Genomic DNA, 21430 nt, shown 5'->3' with positions numbered 1-21430 from the left:
ATTTTTTGACTTGATTATTTGTTTTTAGGGTGTTGAGTTTGAGAAGTCCTTTATAAATCCTGGATACTAACCCTTTGTCTGTTATGTCATCTGCAAATATCTTCTCCCATTCCATAGTTTGCCTTTTAGTTTTGTTGATTGTTTCCTTTGCTGTGAAGAAGACATTAATCTTCATGAAGTCCCTAGAGCTCATTTTCTCTTTGGTTTCCCTTGCCTTTAGAGATGTGTCTTGCAAGAATTTGCTGTGTCCTCCTCTAGGATTTTGATGGATTCCTATCTCACATTTAGATCTGTCATCCATTTTGAGGTTATCTTTGTGTATGGTGTGAAAGAACGGTCCAGTTTCATTCTTCTGCATGTGGCTGTCCAATTTTCCCAGCACCATTTATTGAAGAGACTGTCTTTTTTCCATTGGATATTTTTTCCTGCTTTGTCAAAGATTAGTTGACCATAGAGTTGAGGGTCCATTTCTGGGCACTCTATTCTAGTTCACTGATCTGTGTGTCTGTTTTTGTGCCAGACTATGCTGTCTTGATGATCACAGCTTTGTAATATAGCTTGAAGTCAGGCATTATGATGCCCCCAGCTTTGGTTTTCTTCTTCAACATTGCCCTGGCCATTTGCAGTCTTTTCTGGTTCTACAAATTTTAGGATTGTTTGTTCCAGCTCTGTGAAAAATGTCAATGGTATTTTGATAGGGATTGCATTAAAGGTGTAGATTGCTCTAGGTAGCAAAGACATTTTCACAACATTTATTTTTCCAATCCAAGAGCATGGAATGCTTTTTTCCATCTCTTTGTATCTTCCTCAGTTTCTTTCATAGGTGTTCCATAGTCCTAGAATACAGATCCTTTATCTCTTAGGTTAGGTTTTTTCCTAGGTATCTTAGGGTTATTGGTGGAATTGTAAATGGATCGATTCCTTAATTTCTCCTTCTTCAGTCACATTGCTAGTGTATAGAAATGCAACAGATTTCTGTGCATTGATTTTGTATCCTGCCCATTGCTGAATCACCGTATGAGTTCTAGCAATTTTGGGGTAGAGTCTTTTGGGTTCTTCAAATAAAATATCATGTCATTTGTGAAGAGTGAGTTCGACTTCCTCATGTCAATCAGAACTACTTTTATTTCTTTTTGTTGTCCGATTGCTGGGGCTAGGACTTCTAGTACTATGTTGAATAATACTGGTGAGAGTGGGCATCCCTGTCTTGTTCCTGACCTTAAGAGAAAAGCTCTCAGCTTTTCCCCATTCAGAATGATATTCACTGTGAGCTTTTCATAGATGGCTTTTATGATATTGAGGTATGTTCCTTCTATCCCTATATTTTGAAGAGTTTTAATCAAGAAAGTATGCTATATTTTGTTAAATGCTTTTTCTGCATCAATTGAAAGGATCTTATGGTTCTTGTCTTTTCTTTTATTAATGTGCTCTATCACATTGATTGATTTGCAAATGTTGAGCCCAACTTGCATCCCAGGAATAAATCCCACCTGGTCATTGTGAATAATCCTTTTAATATACTCTTGGATCCTATTGGCTAGGGTCTCGGTATTTTTGCACCCATGTTAATCAGAGATAATGGTTTGTAATTCTCCTTTTTGATGGGGTCTTTGTCTGGTTTGGGGATCAAGGTAAGGCTGGCCTCACAGAATGAGTTTGGAAGTTTACCTTCCCTTTCTACTTTTTTTTTTAAAGATTTTATTTATTTGACAGAGATCACAAGTAGGCAGAGAGGCAGGCAGAGAGAGAGGAGGAAGCAGGCTCCCCGCTGAGCAGAGAGCCCGATGCGGGGCTCGATCCCAGGACCCTGGGATCATGACCCGAGCTGAAAGCAGAGGCTTTAACCCACTGAGCCACCCAGGCACCCCCCCCCTTTCTACTTTTTGAAATGGCTTCAGTAAAATAGGTATGATTTCTTCTTTAAATGACCAGTAGAATTTCCCTGGGAAGTCCCCAAGCCCTGGATTCTTGTTTTTTGGGAGGTTTTTGATTACTGCTTCAATTTCCTTGCTGCTTGTTGGTCTGTTCAGATTGTCTATTTCTTCCTTTTTCAGTCTTGGTAGTTTATAAGTTTCCAGGAATGCATCCATTTCTTCCAGATTGTCTAATTTGTTGGCACATAGTTGTTGATTATAATTTCTAACAACTATTTCTATTTCCTTGGTATTGGTCATGATCTCTCCCTTTCATTCATGATTTTATTGATTTGGGTCCTTTCTCTTTTCTTTTGCATAAGTCTGGCTAGAGGTTTAACAACCTTATTAATTCTTTCAAAGAGCCAGCTTCTAGTTTTGGTGATCTGTTCTACTGTTTTTCTAGTTTCTATTTCATTGATTTCTGCTCTAATATTTATTATTATTTCTCTTCTCCTGCTTGGTTTAGGTTTTATTTGCTGTTCTTTCTCCAGGTCCTTAAGTGTAAGGTTTACTTGTGCATTTGGGATTTTTCTAATTTTTTGAGAGAGGCTTGAATAACTGTGTACTTCACTCTTATATCTCTCACTTACAATATCCCCCTTAATATTTCTTGGAGGACTGGCTTGGTGACCACATATTCTTTCAGTTTCTGTCTATCCTGGAAGCTCTTTATCTCTCCTTCCATTCTGAATGGTAGCCTTGCTGGATGAAGTATTCTTGAGTGCATGTTGTTCTCATTTAGTACCCTGAACATATCATGCCAGGCCTTTCTGGCCTGCCAGGTTTCTGTGGATAGGTCTGATGCTATTCTGAGGTTCCTTCCTCCATAGGTAAGGAATATCTTCTTCCTAGATGCTCTCAGAATAGCTTCTTTTTCTCTAAGATTTGCAAGCTTCACTATTAAATGTCAGCATGTTGATCTATTTTTATTGATTTGGGGAGGAGTCCTCTCTACCTCTTGGACATGAATGTTTGTTTCCTTCCCCAAATTAGGGAAGTTCTCAGCTATGATTTTCTCAAATATACCTTCTGGCCCTCTCTCTCTCCACCTCCTCAGACACCACAATAATTCTGACATTTTTTCTTCTCAGGGCATCATTAAATTCTCAGAGCCTTTCTTCATGGGTTCTGAGTCGTCTTTATCTCTTTATCTCTTTTCCTCAATTTCCTTCTTTTCCATCAGCCTGTCCTCTAGATCACTTGTTCTTTCTTCTGCTTCATTAACCCTAGCTGTTCGAGCATCCAATTTAGATTGTATCTCATTCTTAGCATTTTTAAGTTTAGCCTGACTTGATCTCATTTCCACCCTTAGAGATTCTGTATCATTATTTATGCATTTTATATTCCTAGCTATTCACTTTATACTTGCTCTCCTAAACTGTATCTCCGACATTTTACTTATATCCATATCCATTAGCTCTGTGTCTGTCACAGACAGGGCATTGCCTCTGATTCTTTTCTTTGTTGTGAATTCCTCTTCCTTGTCATTCTGTCCAGCAAAGGACGGGTGAGTGGATAGACAACAAGCTAAGCAAAATGCACCCTAGAAAAAATCTGGAGTGGTCAGAAGCTACCACAGAGTGCAAACAAAGCTAAGATGTTTCCAAAAAAAAAAAAAAAAGGAGTGAGGAAGAGAGACTCTAATCTCTCAGGGTAGACAAAGTAGGGTGATCTGGTTGTTCCTTATTGAATTTTGGTCTGTGTATTAGAAGACACTACATCCCAAAATTGCAGAAAAATCAGAAGTTATAAATAAATCAAAACAAAATTAAATAGAGTGAAAAAAGAACTAGAATGAGGCATAAATATATATAATGTGGATGTGAAAAAAAGTTAAAAAGTGACTAAAAACATAAGTTGGAAAATAATAATCTTTTTTAAAATTTTTTTTATTTTAATTTTATTTTTAATGAACATATATTTTTATCCCCAGGGGTACAGGTCTGTGAATCGCCAGGTTTACACACTTCACAGCACTCACCATAGCACATACCCTCCCCAATGTCCATAACACCACCCCTCCTTTCCTAAGCCCCCTCCCCCCATCGACCCTCAGTTTGTTTTGTGAGATTAAGAGTCACTTATGGTTTGTCTCCCTCCCAATCCCATCTTGTTTCATTTACTCTTCTCCTACCCCCTCGACCCCCCATGTTGCATCTCCTCTCCCTCATATCAGGGAGATCATATGATAGTTGTCTTTCTCCGATTGACTTATTTCGCTAAGCATGATACCCTCTAGTTCCATCCACGTCGTCGCAAATGGCAAGATTTCATTTCTTTTGATGGCTGCATAGTATTCCATTGTGTATATATACCACATCTTCTTTATCCATTCGTCTGTAGATGGACATCTAGGTTCTTTCCATAGTTTGGCTATTGTAGACATTGCTGCTATAAACATTCGGGTGCACGTGCCCCTTCGGATCACTATGTTTGTATCTTTACAGTAAATACCCAGCAGTGCAATTGCTGGGTCATAGGGTAGTTCTATTTTCAACATTTTGAGGAACCTCCATGCTGTTTTCCAGAGTGGTTGCACCAGCTTGCATTCCCACCAACAGTGTAGGAGGGTTCCCCTTCTCCGCATCCTCGCCAGCATCTGTCATTTCCTGACTTGTTAATTTTCGCCATTCTGACTGTGTGAGGTGATATCTCATTGTGGTTTTGATTTGTATTTCCCTGATGCCGAGTGATATGGAGCACTTTTTCATGTGTCTGTTGGCCATCTGGATGTCTTCTTTGCAGAAATGTCTGTTCATGTCCTCTGCCCATTTCTTGATTGGATTATTTGTTCTTTGGGTGTTGAGTTTGCTAAGTTCTTTATAGATTTTGGACACTAGCCCTTTATCTGATATGTCATTTGCAAATATCTTCTCCCATTCTGTCAGTTGTCTTTTGGTTTTGTTAACTGTTTCCTTTGCTGTGCAAAAGCTTTGATCTTGATGAAATCCCAATAGTTCATTTTTGCCCTTGCTTCCCTTGCCTTTGGTGATGTCCCTAGGAAGATGTTGCTGCAGCTGAGGTCTCAGAGGTTCCTGTCTGTGTTCTCCTCAAGGATTTTGATGGATTCCTTTCTCACATTGAGATCCTTCATCCATTTTGAGTCTATTTTCATGTGTGGTGTAAGGAAATGATCCAATTTCATTTTTCTGCATGTGGCTGTCCAATTTTCCCAACACCATTTATTAAAGAGGCTGTCTTTTTTCCATTGGACATTCTTTCCTGCTTTGTCGAAGATGAGTTGACCATAGAGTGGAGGGTCTATTTCTGGGCTCTCTATTCTGTTCCATTGATCTATGGGTCTGTTTTTGTGCCAGTACCATGCTGTCTTGATGATGACAGCTTTGTAATAGAGTTTAAAAGTAAAGTCCGGAATTGTGATGCCACCAACTTTGGCTTTCTTTTTCAATATTGCTTTGGCTATTCGAGGTCTTTTCTGGTTCCATATAAATTTTAGGATTATTTGTTCCATTTCTTTGAAAAAAATGGATGGTACTTTGATAGGAATTGCATTAAATGTGTAGATTGCTTTAGATAGCATAGACATTTTCACAATATTTATTCTTCCAATCCAGGAGCATGGAACATTTTTCCATTTCTTTGTGTCTTCCTCAATTTCTTTTATGAGTACTTTATAGTTTTCTGTGTATAGATTCTTAGTCTCTTTGGTTAAGTTTATTCCTAGTTATCTTATAGTTTTGGGTGCAATTGTAAATGGGATTGACTCCTTAATTTCTCTTTCTTCTGTCTTGTTGTTGGTATAGAGAAATGCAACTGATTTCTGTGCATTGATTTTATATCCTGACACTTGACTGAATTCCTGTACAAGTTCTAGCAGTTTTGGAGTGGAGTCTTTTGGGTTTTCCACATATAGTATCATATCATCTGCAAAGAGTGATAGTTTGATTTCTTTGCTGATTTGGATGCCTTAATTTCCTTTTGTTGTCTGATTGCTGAGGCTAGGACTTCTAGTACTATGTTGAATAGCAGTGGTGATAACGGACATCCCTGCCGTGTTCCTGACCTTAGCGGAAAAGCTTTCAGTTTTTCTCCATTGAGAATGATATTTGCAGTGGGTTTTTTCATAGATGGCTTTGATAATATTGAGGTATGTGCCCTCTATCCCTACACTTTGAAGAGTTTTGATCAGGAAGGGATGCTGTACTTTTGTCAAATGCTTTTTCAGCATCTATTGAGAGTATCATATGGTTCTTGTTCTTTCTTTTATTAATGTGTTGTATCACATTGCTTGATTTGCGGATGTTGAACCAACCTTGCAGCCCTGGAATAAATCCCACTTGGTCGTAGTGAATAATCCTTTTAATGTACTGTTGAATCCTATTGGCTAGTATTTTGGCGAGAATTTTTGCATCTGTGTTCATCAAGGATATTGGTCTGTAGTTCTCTTTTTTGATGGGATCCTTGTCTGGTTTTGGGATCAAGGTGATGCTGGCCTCATAAAATGAGTTTGGAAGTTTTCCTTCCATTTCTATTTTTTGGAACAGTTTCAGGAAAATAGGAATTAGTTCTTCTTTAAATGTTTGGTAGAATTCCCCCGGGAAGCCATCTGGCCCTGGGCTTTTGTTTGTTTGGAGATTTTTGATGACTGTTTCAATCTCCTTACTGGTTATGGGTCTGTTCAGGTTTTCTATTTCTTCCTGGTTCAGTTGTGGTAGTTTATATGTCTCTAGGAATGCATCCATTTCTTCCAGATTGTCAAATTTGTTGGCGTAGAGTTGCTCATAGTATGTTCTTATAATTGTCTGTATTTCTTTGGTGTTCGTTGTGATCTCTCCTCTTTCATTCATGATTTTATTTATTTGGGTCCTTTCTCTTTTCTTTTTGATAAGTCTGGCCAGGGGTTTATCAATCTTATTAATTCTTAAAAGAACCAGCTCCTAGTTTCGTTGATTTGTTCTATTGTTTTTTGGTTTCTATTTCATTGATTTCTGCTCTGATCTTTATGATTTCTCTTCTCCTGCTGGGTTTAGGGTTTCTTTCTTGTTCTTTCTCCAGCTCCTTTAGGTGTAGGGTTAGGTTGTGTACCTGAGACCTTTCTTGTTTCCTGAGAAAGGCTTGTACCACTATATAATTTTCCTCTCAGGACCGCCTTTGTTGTGTCCCACAGATTCTGAACCGTTGTGTTTTCATTATCATTTGTTTCCATGAATTTTTTCAATTCTTCTTTAATTTCCTGGTTGACCAATTCATTCTTTAGAAGGATGCTGTTTAGTCTCCATGTATTTGGGTTCTTTCCAAATTTCCTCTTGTGATTGAGTTCTAGCTTCAGAGCATTGTGGTCTGAAAATATGCAGGGAATGATTCCAATCTTTTGATAACAGTTGAGACCTGATTTAGGACCAAGAATGTGATCTATTCTGGAGAATGTTCCATGTGCACTAGAGAAGAATGTGTATTCTGTTGCTTTGGGATGAAATGTTCTGAATATATCTGTGATGTCCATCTGGTCCAGTGTGTCATTTAAGGCCTTTATTTCCTTGTTGATCTTTTGCTTGGATGATCTGTCCATTTCAGTGAGGGGAGTGTTAAAGTCCCCTATGATTATTGTATTATTGTCGATGTGTTTCTTTGATTTTGTTATTAATTGGTTTATATAGTTGGCTGCTCCCACATTAGGGGCATAGATATTTAAAATTGTTAGATATTCTTGTTGGACAGAGCCTTTGAGTATGATATAGTGTCCTTCCTCATCTTTCGCTTAAAATCTAATTGATCTGATATAAGGATTGCCACTCCTGCTTTCTTCTGATGTCCATTACCATGGTAAATTCTTTTCCACCCCCTCACTTTAAATCTGGAGGTGTCTTCGGGTTTAAGAGGAGTTTCTTGTAGGCAACATATAGATGGGTTTTTTTTTTTATCCATTCTGATACCCTGTGTCTTTTGATTGGGGCATTTAGCGCATTAACATTCAGGGTAAGTATTGAGAGATATGAATTTAATGCCATTGTATTGCCCGTAAGGTGATTGTTATTGTATATTGTCTCTGTTTCTTTCTGATCTACTACTTTTAGGGTCTCTCTTTGCTTAGAGGACCCCTTTCAATATTTCCTGTAGAGCTGGTTTGGTATTTGCAAATTCTTTCAGTTTTTGTTTGTCCTGGAAGCTTTTAATCTCTCCTTCTATTTTCAATGATAGCCTAGCTGGATATAGTATTCTTGGCTGCATGTTTTTCTCGTTTAGTGCTCTGAATGTATCATGCCAGCTCTTTCTGGCCTGCCAGGTCTCTGTGGATAAGTCTGCTGCCAATCTAATATTTTTACCATTGTACGTTACAGACTTCTTTTCCCGGGCTGCTTTCAGGATCTTTACTTTGTCACTAAGACTTGTCAATTTTACTATTAGGTGACAGGGTGTGGACCTATTCTTATTGATTTTGAGGGGGGGGTTCTCTGAACCTCCTGGATTTTGATGCTTGTTCCCTTTGCCATATTGGGGAAATTCTCTCCAATATACCTTCTGCTCCCCTCTCTGTTTCCTCTTCTTCTGGAATCCCAATTATTCTAATGTTGTTTCATCTTATGGTGTCACTTATCTCTCGAATTCTCCCCTCGTGGTCCAGTAGCTGTTTGTCCCTCTTTTGCTCAGCTTCTTTATTCTCTCTCATTTGGTCTTCTATATCGCTAATTCTTTCTTCTGCCTCATTTTCCTAGCAGTGAGAGCCTCCATTTTTGATTGCACCTCATTAATAGCTTTTCTTATTTCAACTTGGTTAGATTTTAGTTCTTTTATTTCTCCAGAAAGGGCTTTTATATCTCCCGAGAGCGTTTCTCTAATATCTTCTATGCCTTTTTCAAGCCTGGCTAGAACCTTGAGAATCATCATTCTGAACTCTAGATCTGACATATTACCAATGTCTGTATTGATTAGGTCCCTAGCCTTTGGTACTGCCTCTTGTTCTTTTTTTTGTGGTGGATTTTTCCGCCTTGTCATTTTGTCCAGATAAGAGTATATGAAGGAGCAAGTAAAATACTAAAAGGGTGGCAACAACCCCAGGAAAATATGCTTTAGCCAAATCAGAAGAGATCCCAAATCGTGAGTGGGGAGAAAGGGGATAAAAAGGGGTTCAGAAAGAAAAAAAAAAAGAAAGAAAGAAACAATTAAAAAAAGAAAACCAATAAAGGAAAAATATAAAAAGGAAAAAAATATATATATATATTAGATAAACTAGTTAAAAATGTTAAAAAAGAAAAGGGTAAAAGTTAAAAAAATTTAGCAGAAGGAGAGAAAAAATACTTGAAAAAGAAAAAAAAATTAAATTAACTGCAAGGCTAAAGAATCATGGGGAGAAAGCCATGAGTTCCGTGCTTTGCTTTCTCCTCCTCTGGAATTCCGCCGCTCTCCTTGTTATTGAAACTGCACTCCTTGGTAGGTGAACTTGGTCCTGGCTGGGTTTCTTGTTGATCTTCTGGGGGAGGGGCCTGTTGTAGTGATTCTCAAGTGTCTTTGCCCCAGGTGGAGTTGCACCACCCTTACCCGGGCCAGTCTGAGTAATCCGATCCGGTTTGCTTTTGGCAGCTTTTGTTCCTTGACCGCTTTCTGTAGAGTTCCAGAGGGCGGGAATGAAGATGGCGGCCTCCCGGTCTCCGGCCCGGAGGAGCCGAGAGCCCGGGGCCCCACTCCTCAGTGCGCCCTCAGAGAACAGCGCCCAATGACTCCCGTCACCCTGGCCTCTGGCCGCGCTCCGAGCTGACCGAGCCTGCGACTGGTTCAAGGTAACCCCAAGCTTAGAGCTCACTCCTCGGCTCTGTCTCTGTAGCTGGCTTCCCCGTTCTAATACCTGTAAGCTCTGTGACACTCAGACACCGCCGATCCTTTTGTGACCCTGCGGGACCTGAGGCCACGCTGACCCCACATGGGCTTCACCCCGGTTAAGCCTCTGGAGCGATGTCCCTCAGTGGAACAGACTTTTAAAAGTCCTGATTTTGTGCTCCGTTGCTCCGCCACTTGCCTGGAGCCAGCCCCTCCCCCCACGGTCTAACTTCCCCTCGCTTTGGATTCACTTCTCCACCAGTCCTACCTTTCAGAAAGTGGTTGGTTTTCTGTTTCTAGAGTTGCTGTTCTTCTTCTCTTCCATCTCCCGTTGGATTTGTAGGTGTTTGCAATCTTTAGATAAGCTATCTAGCTGATCTCCCGCTACCTGAAGTAGTCTCAGCCTGCTACTTCTCCGCCATCTTGACTCCTCCCGAAAAAAATAATCTATTTGAAATGTGAAAAAGGTAAAAAAGAAAAAAAAAGTAATGTAAAATTTTAGCCTGAAAGATAAACGAGTTGTGTGAAAACACCTGGAGCTCAATATGTTATTTCCCCTAGTGCTGGAATTTTAGTCCTGTGGGATCTAATTCATTCAACCATTCAACCATTCTTTGAATCTGTTTTCTGGAAGAGGGTCCTGTTGCACTGCCTCTCAGGTGTCTTTACCTGGGTGGAGTTGCTCTCACCCGTTGTCAGGGGAAGGGGCTTAAGGTGAACTGGCCATCAGTGTGGCTTCTATTTTCTGGTAGCTTTCCGTGCCTCTTCAGAGAGTCAGAGCAAATATGGCCACTCTGGGATCTCTGGCCCAGAGCTTCAAGATCATGCCCCCCCACCCTGCTCCGATAGGCCCTCCAAATCAAACCATCTCCACCTCTGCATGCCCTAAATGCCACAGATTCTTGCAGTCTGTGCCCCCTTCTATTCTCCAGGGGGTTTCCCCTTAAGCCTACAAGCATCATTGAGTTATGTGTCTTTATGACTGGAAGCAGCCATGGGCTGGGACACCTACTCTTGCTAATTTTAAAATTCTCTCTTTATCACTACTTTTTGCCATTTAAATTAATTTCTGTCTCTGGACCTCCTTGGGTCAGTTTTGTTGGGGGCTTTCTGTGCCTTTTGAATCTGGATTTCCATTTCCTTTTCCAGATTGGTAATTTTTCAGCAATTATTTCTTCACATAAATTTTCTGCCCCTTTTCTCTCTCTTCTGGGATTCCTCTAATGTGAATGTTTTTACACTTGATAGTGTCAGAGTTCCCTAAGTCTAATTTGATTTATTATTATTTTTTTCTCACCTGTACAATTTCATTTCTTTTCATCAGTCTGTCCTCCAGGTCATTGATCTGTTTTTCTTCTTCCTCCAGTCTATTATGTATTGTGTGTGGTATATTTTTAATTTGTTTCTGAGTTCTTTATCTCTGATTGATTCTTTATGTTTTCTATCTCTTTAAGGGCCTCACTGAGGTTTCTCACTCTTTTCTAAAGTCTAATGAGGATCTTTATGACCATTACTTTGAATTCTCTATCAGGCATATTACTTATCTCTATTTCATTAGATCTCTTGCTGTGATTTTATCCTGTCCTCTCATTTGAGACATATTCCTCTGTCTCCTCATTTTATCTAACTCTCTGTGTCTGTTTCTATGTTTTAGGAAAGTTAGCTATGTCTCCTGCTCTTGAAAGTAGGAATCTTATGAAGAAGAGGTCCTGTAACACCTTGTAGTGCAGTGTCCCCTTGTTACCAGAACCTGGAACTTCAAAGGTGTCTCTTATGTGAGTTCTGTGCATCCTGCTGTTCTGGCTGAGGTGCTTTTTACCTTAAGTCCAGTCATCTTCAATGGCTCTCCACCTCTTGTGGTATGGGAAGGGTTTGGTACCTGTGTCATTATTGGAGTAGTCTGGGGTCACCTTGGTTTTCAGTTGAGTCAGACCAGGGGTTTGCCAGAGATGAAGTAATCTCAAACTCTATTTTCCATATGTTGTCTCCTGAGAAATTTTCATTGGTTTGTGGGGCCTGCAGTCAGACCAAATGTCTGCCCCCTGCCCACTGCTTGAGCTGCAGTCTGATTGTTGCATGTGGTTATCTTTCCCTCTCCCTGGAGTAGGAGTCACTTCAGAGGGAACTGACCCCTGTACAAACTAGAACATTATCAGGTTTTCAGTATCACTTTGGATGGGCCCCAACCAAGAGCATATTAAAGGGGGCAGATCTACTCAAGTGAGGAGGGGGAGGAGGGAAGGTCATGAAGGAAGAGCTGCATGCTCAGTGTTAGCAAGGTTTGTGCAGGTCTGTTGTGGGAGGAGAACTGGAACTGAAGCCTGGCTGGAGGGGCTGTGTCTGAAGGAACATAGGGCAGGGTACATTGATAGCAAGTTAGGTAATGTCAGTGCTGAACTGAGTCCTGCAGGTGGCAGTGTGTTTATGCTGGGAGGCAAGATACTAAAATGGTGTCTGCCAGCTCCTTTGTTCTGGAAATCTCCCAATGATCCTAACCCTCCAGCACACATTCAGAGATAAGGAAAGAAATCCCCCTATCATATGCCTCAGACATTTTCAAACTGCTGCTTTTAGGCTATATTTCTTTGGGGTCTTTGTTGTACTAGCTCTTTAAGGGTGGAGACTCAGTTTCCTCTCACCCTCCCAGCTTTCCCAAAGCCAAACCCACTGATTTTTAAAGTTCTAGATTTTAGGGGATTGTAGAAAATTGGAAAATTCATCTTTCTCATGTGGGCTCCCCGGTGTGGGCAGTTTCTTTCTGCTCTTGGTGTCTGCAACATCTCTCCCTCCCATGGACAGTCCTGTGGTCCATTTAGCTCCTGACTGTGTCTCTGCCTTTCCGCCCTTCTTCCATGTGGCCTCTTCTCTATATTTAGCTGTGGAGAGTCTGTTTTGCCTGTTTTGGGGTCATTTTCTGGGTTATTTACACTGATATGAGTGTTGTCTAGTTGTATTCATGGGACAAGGTGAGTTTAGAGTGCTCCTACTCTTCCAACTTTCCCAGATGTCCTCTCTTTTAGTCAGTGCATTTAAACTATTTACATTTAACATTATTCTGATATATTAGGACTGATATTGCCATTTTATTATTTGCTTCTGTTTGTAAAATATATTTCTTGTTCCCATTTCCCTTTTCTTACTTTAATATGTGTTATTTGAACATTTATTAAGATTCTACCTTGATTTACTTAGAGTGTTCTGAGTATATAGCTTCTTATAAATTTCCTAGCCATTGCTTTAGGTGTTGTGATATATATATGAACTTACTATAGTGTACTAATATTGACATTTAACCCTTTCTAGTGAAGTATAAAAACCTTACCTCTCTTTAGGTCCCTTTACATTCACACACACTTTTTAAATATAATTGTTGTATTTCCTCCTTATATTTCAAACACCTCATGAGGTGGTACTATAACTTTTGCTTAACAATCAAATATAGTTTAAGAAATTCATAAAAGCTTGAATCATCTTGTGTATTTGCCCCTATTTTTACCTATTTTGATGTTCTTTCCTTTTTGAAGTTCAAAGCCTTTCTTCTAGAGATCTTTCTTTAGCCATTTTTAAAATTTTTTAAAAGATTTTATTTATTTATTTGAGAGAGAGAGAGAGAGAGAGCATAAGCAGGGGGAGGGGCAGAGGGAGAAGCAGACTCCCTGTTGAGCAGGGAGCCTGATGTGGGGCTCAATCCCAGGACCCTGGGATCATGACCTAAGCTGACTAAACCACCCAGGCACCCCTCTTTAACCATTTTTTGAGGAGTAGGTTTGCTAGCATAAAATTCTTAGTTTTACTTCATCTGATAGTGTTGTGATTTTCCCCTTCATTCTTGAAGTATATTTTTACAGGATACAGAATTCTGGTTTGAAGTTTTTTCCTTCAGTACTTTCTTCTGTCCCCAGAGTTACAGATTAGAAATATGTTGTAATTAAAATATTTCTCTCTGGATGTTTTCAAGATTTTTTTCTTTGTCTTTAGTTTTTAGAAATTTAATTATGATGTGTCTTGGCATGGATTTCTTTGAATTTATCCTGTTGCAGATCATTTAGCTTCTTGAATCTGTAGATTTATGTCATTTTCCCAATTTCAGAAGCTTCAGACATTATTTTTTCAAATTTATTTTCAGTTCCACTCCCTCTCCTCTCTTTCTGGATTTCTGACAGCAACATTAACCCTTTTGTTTTTGCCTTAAGGGTCCTTGAGATGTTGTCATTTTTTTTTTTTTAGTCTTTTTTTTTTTTGTTGCTTGCATTGGGTAAATTCTATTGATCTGTCTTCAGATAGTCAGAATCTGTCTTCTGTTATGTCACCTCTACTATTTAACTTATACAACACATTTTTCATTTTGATTATTATATTTTTCAGTTCTCTAATTTGCATTTACTGTCTTTATAATTTCTTTCTTTCATCAGATTTTCTATTTTTTTATTTGTTTCCAAAAAATTTTTGTTGCTTGTTGAAGCATTATAATGGCTTCTTAAAAACCCTTGTCAGATAACTCTAGTATCTAATTTATCTTGATGTTTGTGTCTATTCATTGTCTTTTTCTCATTTCTGCTGTGATGGGTATAATGAGTGCTTTTTTACTCTTAGATATTTTGTGTATTATATTAAACTGTGGATCTTTTTAATCTTTTTTAATAGATATAGTGCAAGAGCTAGGAGAATTAGGGCTAGCAAGGGCTAGCTTCCTGTCAGAGTCCTCTAAAACTTCCTGGCTAAAATAGGGCACTGACTCACACTGTTTTGTTGTAGATGGGTGGGGTGAAAGCTCAGGTCCCTCTTCACCTCATTGTCACCTTCCTGGCAAAAGTCCACTGACTCACAACACCTGTGACCTCTGAGAGGGTTGTATGAGCAGTTCACAGCTTGGTTCCACTGCTTCCAAGGTGGGAAAATGTGCTAAGAAGGCTGACTGACCCCACTTTGTTACTGTCAGTAGGTGGGATGGATGGTTAGTTCTTCACTAGGCCCTGCTCACATGAGGGTAGAGGAAAAGCAGATTTCAACTACCCTTACTTGCACCACTCTCCTCTGCCTCACTGATGCCAGATAAGGCAGAAGGTCAGCTCCCCAGTGGGTTTTGATAGCAAGGGCAGGAGTGTTAATGTCTAGCTAGTTCTGCCTTTTACGGGCTTGTGAAGTTTCATGGCCATGGTGTGGGAGGGAACCTCAGCTCAATACTTGATTCCATTAACACTATCCTTGAGGTAGGGAGATAAAAGACTTATCTACTTCTAGATAAGTATAGAATCCTAACCCTCCCAACACTACTTTCTCTCTTGTGTATAAAGCTCAAAATATTGTGGCTTTGCTTTCTGAAGTGCCCTGCCTTTATTCTCCTTTCTCACATTAGTCTAAATCTTCTCTTTCTATCATCTCTTTTGTCCCTGTCCTGCTTCCACTATAAGCAATTTCTTTTCAGTGTGGCACCTTATCCTAAGTATAAGGCCCCCTTATACCCAGGTGGTACTAGAGACAACAAACCTCCTTTTAGAGCTGCTATTCTCCAATTGTCCCATTTCATTGTTTTCCTTGCTTCTTCCTTGCACAGACCATTAGGAGGCAGGGGGTTTGTTTCCACAACACAACCCATATTTTGGGACTTGTGGAGATATTTTTATCATCTTTGTATTTTTGTAAATTTGTTCCTGATGTTTAATATTTAGCCTTGTTTTGGGGCGCCTGGGTGGCTCAGTGGGTTAAGCCGCTGCCTTCAGCTCAGGTCATGATCTCAGGGTCCTGGGATCGAGTCCCACATCGGGCTCTCTGCTCAGCAAGAAGCCTGCTTCCCTCTCTCTCCTCTCTGCCTGCCTCTCCATCTACTTGTGATCTCTCTCTGTCAAATAAATAAATAAATAAATAAATATCTTTAATAAAAAATATTTAGCCTTGTTTTGACATTTAGTTGCTCTACCTTTTTTTAATGTGACAATTCAGACCAATTAAACAACTTTGCTGTCACTGTTGTCATATTCTCAGAATCCTATCCCTCTTTCCATTTTTCATCTCCTAATGTCCATTCTTCTCAGGACAACCAGTGTGGTGTTCTCTGCATTGTTCCTTAATGGTTGAAGTGGCATCACAAGTGTCCATAGTCTATCCAAACAGAAGAGAGAATTCTCGTATTGAGTCAATGACTAATTTAAGCCCTCCACCTTACAAGTTCAGTGATTATAATTACGGTAAAGGAAAAACTTCAGCTAGACTTTTGGGACAACAAGTATGTAAGAATGAGATGAGTTTTTCAAATTTAAACTTTTTTTTTTTTAAGATTTTATTTATTTATTTGTCAGAGAGAGAAAGAGAGAGGGCATGAGCAGGTAGAGTGGCAGGCAGAGAGAGAAGCAGGCTCCCTACTGAGCAAGGAGCCTAATGCAGGACTAGGTCCCAGGACCCTGGGATCATGACCTGAGTCAAAAGCAGATGTTTAACCAACTGAGTCATCCAGGCATCCTGAATTTAAAATTTTTATAATGGCATTGCCATTTCATAGTGACACATAATAAAAATAAATATGTATGCAGTTAAAACATAAACATAAAAGTCTGGCCACATGATTGAGAACAAAAGATTGTTTCCTTCTTAACTGATGTTTTTGTGAAATTTTTTTTCAATCAGAGGCTTGGTGATTCCATAGTTTACAAGAAATAGAAACTAAAATAAGTCATGAAAATCATCTTTTAAAATGAAATAGCAATATGCTCATCAAGGAATTAATATAATCTCTGTAATTGAGAACCAAAGGATAATTCAAAATCCTTGATTAAAGGAAGCCTACACTTCTTTTAGAAATGCCCAATTTTGGGGTGCCTGGGTGGTTCACTCATTGTCTGCCTTCAGCTCAAGTCATGATTCCAGGTCCTAGGATGGAGCCCTGCATTGGGCTCCCTGCTCAGCAAGAAGCTTGCTTCTCCCTCTTCCACACACCCCACCCCCATTCCCTCTCTCGCTGTCTCTCTCTCAGTCAATAAATAAAATCTTTAAAAAAAAAAGAAAGAAAGAAATCCCCAATTTTCTGTTAGTGCTCAAGCTTAAAAGGAATTTATCGTATGAAATTTGCATAAGTAAATAATGAAAAATATACTGGAAAAGGCTACCAATATGACTTTATTATATAATAATAGTTGAATATGACAAAAGTCCAAATAACTAAAGTCCAATAACTCTACAAGCAGTTTTTATTTTTATTTTTTATTTACTTTTTCAATTTTAAAATTTAATTTAATTTAATTTTTTTTTTTGATAGAGTGGCAAAGGGCAGAGGGAGTGGGAGAGAGAGAATCTTAAGCAGGCTCCACACCCAGTGCTGAGCCTGATGCAAGGCTCGATCTCATGATTCTGAGATCATGATCTGAGCTGAAATCAAGAGTCAAACACTGAACTGAATGAGTCACCCAGGTGCCCTAATTAGTTTTTATTTTTAAAAACTTAAATCTCGGGGCACCTGAGTGGCTCAGTCGTTAAGTTTCTGCCTTATGCTCAGGTCATGATCCCAGGGTCCTGGGATGGAGCACCACATCAAGCTCCCTGCTCAGCAAGAAACCTATTTCCCCCACTCCTACTCCCCCTGCTTGTGTTCCCTCTCTCACTGTCAAATAAATAAATAAATAAAATCTTTAAAAATAAACTTGAAATCTAATCACCTTTCTCATAACCTATAAAATCCTTTCACACAAATATGTAGAATCTTAAAACACAAATTGACTTATTTACCTGAATTTAGGTCCCTTTTTTAACCTATTTTTCACTTATTTTTGACATAAACATCAAATAGTTGGCTAATGAAATCTTGAACACTTTTAATGTGATTTTTCTTATTATTTTTAGATCTCTAATAATATATTATCAGAATAAGTTAAGGTTTATGTTAGAAAAGAAAAAGTCTCAAATCCACAATGTAAGCTTCCACCATATGAAAACAGTAAAAGAAGGGCAAAATAAACAGAAAGCTAGAAGAAGAAAGAGAATGATAACAATAAGGAGTCCATAAAATTAAAACCGCAAACCAAAAGAGAAATTCAAACTAAAAGTTTTGGTTTTTTGGAATGATAAATAAAATTAATAAACTTCTAGCAAGATTGACAATTATAAAGGGAAGATGCAGTTTACCAACATCAGGAATAAAGGAGGATTTCTAACTACAGAGCTTGCAGGCATTAAGGGGTGCAAAGTTTCAGTTATCCAAGATGGGTGAGTTCTGGAGATCTAATGTACAGCAATGTGACTATAGCTAACAATACTGTACTGTGTACTTAAAATCTGATATGAGAGTAAATTTTAAGTGTTCTCACTGGAAGAAAGAAAGAGAGAAATAAAGAAGAAAAAAAAGAGAAAAGAGAGGAAAGGAAAGGAAAAAGGGAAGGGAAGGGAAGTGAAGGGAAAGAAAGGAAAGGAGAGGAGAGGAAGGGAAAAACAATAACTATGTGAGGTGACAGATATCTTAATTAACTTGATTGTGATGATTATTTTACAATGTATATGTATACTCAGAGCTGGGAGGGAAAAGATGAAATAAAACCAATTCAACAAACTCTTCCAGAAAACAAAAATGGAGGGAACACTTCCCAGCTTATTTTATTTTTTTAAAATAATTATATTTCAATAATTATAATTTTATAATTACATAAAACTATATATAATTATAATTTTAATTTTAATAATGAAAATTATTTTTTTAAATATTTTATTTATTTATTTGAGAGAGAGAGAGGAAAAACAGAAGGAGAGAGAGAGGGAGGAGAAGACTTCCCACTGAGCAGGGAGCCCAACATGGGACTCAATCCTAGGACGCATAGGATCATGACCTGAGCTGAAGGCAGGTAGATGCTCAACCTACTGAGTCACCCAGGTGCCCCAGCTGTTTTTAAAAGGCCAATATCAAGGTCAAACAAAGACAGTACCAAAAGAGAAAACAGCAGTCCAATTTTCCTTATGAACAAAACACACAAGTTTTCATAAAATATAAGTAAATCATATCCATAAATACATAGAAAGATTACTACAACCAGATATGGTTTATACCACAAATGCAAGGCTGGCTCAATATATGAAAATAAGTCAAAGTAATCTACAATTTTGACAGGCTAAAGAAGAAAAAGCAGTTCAATGGATGCGGAAAAAGCACTTGACCAAATCCAACATCCATTCATAATAACAATTCCAAGCAAACTAGACATAAAAGGAAACTTCCTCAATCTGATAAAAAATCACAAAATTACTAAAGCTAATGGAACACTTAATAACTGGAGTCCTAATGTTTTCCCCCTAAAATTAAGACCCAGGCAAGAGTGTCCACTCTCCCTAAAACAATTTACACAGTACAGAGTCCTGGCCATTTAAATAATGCAAGAAAACAAAACAAAACAAAAGGCATATAGGTTGGAAAGGAAGAAACAAATCTATCCTTATTTGCAGAGTATATGATTGTCTACATGGAAAATCCCAAGGAATCTACCAAACATTCCTAAAAGTATTAAATGAGTTTAGCAAGATCACAGAATACAAGGTCAACACACAAATATCAATCATACTTCTATAAATTAGTAAAAAAAAAAATTGAAAATTTTAAATGTAGTACTGTTTACAATTGTTCCAAAAATTAGAACAAATCTCACAAAATATATGCAAGATCTGTATGGCAAAAAACTCAAAATGCTGATTAAAATATCAGTGACCTAAATAAATGGAGAGGCATGCCAGGTTCATAGACTGGAAGACTCAATACAACTTAAGTTTTGAAGTAAGGTATGCCTTAACTTCATGATAACTATCTTCCATTTGAAAAGCAGATTCTGATTTGCTGCTGGGTCCCCAAAGAGACTAAACTCCCTAACAAGGGATAGCAAGTGACTATGTGACCCAAAATATCTATCATGAACATGATAATGTATTTCACTGAATCAAAATATTGGATGTGTACCAGGCTCTTCCTTTGTTAAATGGAATGGTAGATTTAAGAGGTACAAGCAAACTGTATAAGCAAATGGTTCATATTCACATGGGGTATATTCCTACTGCCTCAACACATGACCCTCCATGCACCTTAGAGCCTCATGGGAAGTCCACTATATACATGTTTCATTTCCAGAGGAGGAAAAAGCACCCTCCTTGGTTTATAAATATGTCTGCAAGGTGTGGTAACATCATCTGGAAGTGAATCGTTGCTGCATTACAGCCCCATTCATTGGTGACCCTGAAAAACTCTGTTACAGGAAAATTCTCCCCACAGGCAGAGTTTTGAGAGGTATATTTTGTTGTCCAGTTTGTATGGAAGGAAACATGTGCTGTTTTTAGTTTTGTTTTACATATGGAATGTTTCATGAATTTTTGTGTCATCCTTGCACAGGAGCAATGCTAATCTTCTTGTGTATTATTTCATTTTTAGTACATGTGCTGCCAAAGTGAGCACAGAAGGAGATACATTGAATCATACTGATTCAAGGATGCCTGAGTAGCTCAGTCATTTGGACATCTGCCTTCAGCTCAGGTCATGATCCCAGGGTCCTGGAATCAAGTCCTGCGTTGGGCTCCGTGCTCAGTGGGAAACCTGCTTCTCCCTCTGTCTACCACTCCTACGGCTTGTGCTCTTTCTCTGACAAATAAATAAATTAATTAATTTTTTAAAGATTTTTAAAATTTTATTTATTTGAGACAGAGAGAGAAAAGGAGAGGGAGAAGCAGGAGCCAGATGTGGGGCTTGATACCAGGACTTTGGGATCATGACCTGAGCCAAAGGCAGATGCTCAACCGACTGAGCCACCCAGGTGCCCCTCAATAAAATCTTTTTTTTTTTTTAAGTCATACTAGGAGCACCTGGGTGACTCAGTGGTTTAAGCCTCTGCCTTCGGCTGGGGGCATGATCTCAGGGTTCTGGGATCGAGCCCCGCATCAGGTTCTCTGCTCAGCGGGGAGCCTGCTTCCCTCTCTCTGCCTACTTGTGATCTCTCTCTGTCAAATAAATAAATTCTTTAAAAAAAAAAAAGTCATACTAAATCACGACCAATGTTTCAGTGAGTTGATTGGTATCTCGGAGTTAGGAAAAAATAATACAGGAAAATTAATAAGGAGCTCTGTTGGAGACTATGTGGATGCACTTCCAAGAATGACACAGAGTACAGGGGTATAAATGCACATTAGGGAATAAGAGATGAGAAAGTGGAAAGCAAATGAAGTTTGGGTATTTATACATTTGGCTCCTTATGCTGAGCCATGAATTGGCCATTATACTGTTCCTCTTCATAAGGCCACAGGTCGCCTTGGTGCAGTATTTTCTTCCAGGTTATAGTAATACTTCCTGCCTCCATGGTAGTTCTTTTGGTGATAATGGCTCCCTACCATCACTAGTCAGATGACTGGACACACCAACCCTGCCCATGTTTTTTATTAGGTATACTTAAGTATCCCATTGTTTCTTAATTGACCACAGCAACCCTGATCATAAACTGCACAGGAGTGGAAATTTTTACTGCTAATTAACCCAGCATCTAGAATGAGGTCTGTCACCCCACACATTTTCAATAAATGTTTGTTGAATGAATATGTGTTTCATCCACTTTCCCTCCTTTAAGACATTTCTAATTTCCTAAGCATCATTAATAATCAGTCTTCAAAAATGCATGGTATCTGGTGTTAAAATAGATGTTAAAATAGATGTGAAGAAACAGTGAAAGCTTGTTTAGCTTTTCTGAAGACTACTTGTTTGCATTTTTCAAATGTTTAACATGTACACATTTTAACTG

The 21430-nt window shown here is 38.6% G+C and overlaps 1 long non-coding RNA gene and 1 other non-coding gene across 3 annotated transcripts in view; one reads left to right on the top strand and one right to left on the bottom strand.

The window, feature by feature from the left end:
* The window catches only part of LOC125083182 (uncharacterized), a 46645-nt gene that overhangs the window by 8905 nt on the left and 16310 nt on the right, over positions 1-21430 (top strand). The window lies entirely within an intron of this gene.
* On the bottom strand, positions 19993-20100 carry LOC125084140 (U6 spliceosomal RNA). Its single transcript, XR_007122499.1, has one exon. It is a non-coding gene; the product is annotated as a U6 spliceosomal RNA (small nuclear RNA).

Source organism: Lutra lutra, chromosome 13 (assembly GCF_902655055.1).
Source record: "Lutra lutra chromosome 13, mLutLut1.2, whole genome shotgun sequence".
In the NCBI taxonomy this organism is placed as follows: Eukaryota; Metazoa; Chordata; class Mammalia; order Carnivora; family Mustelidae; genus Lutra; species Lutra lutra.
The sequence above is the reverse complement of the archived record's forward strand: the minus strand, read 5'-3'. Positions and strand labels throughout refer to the sequence as shown.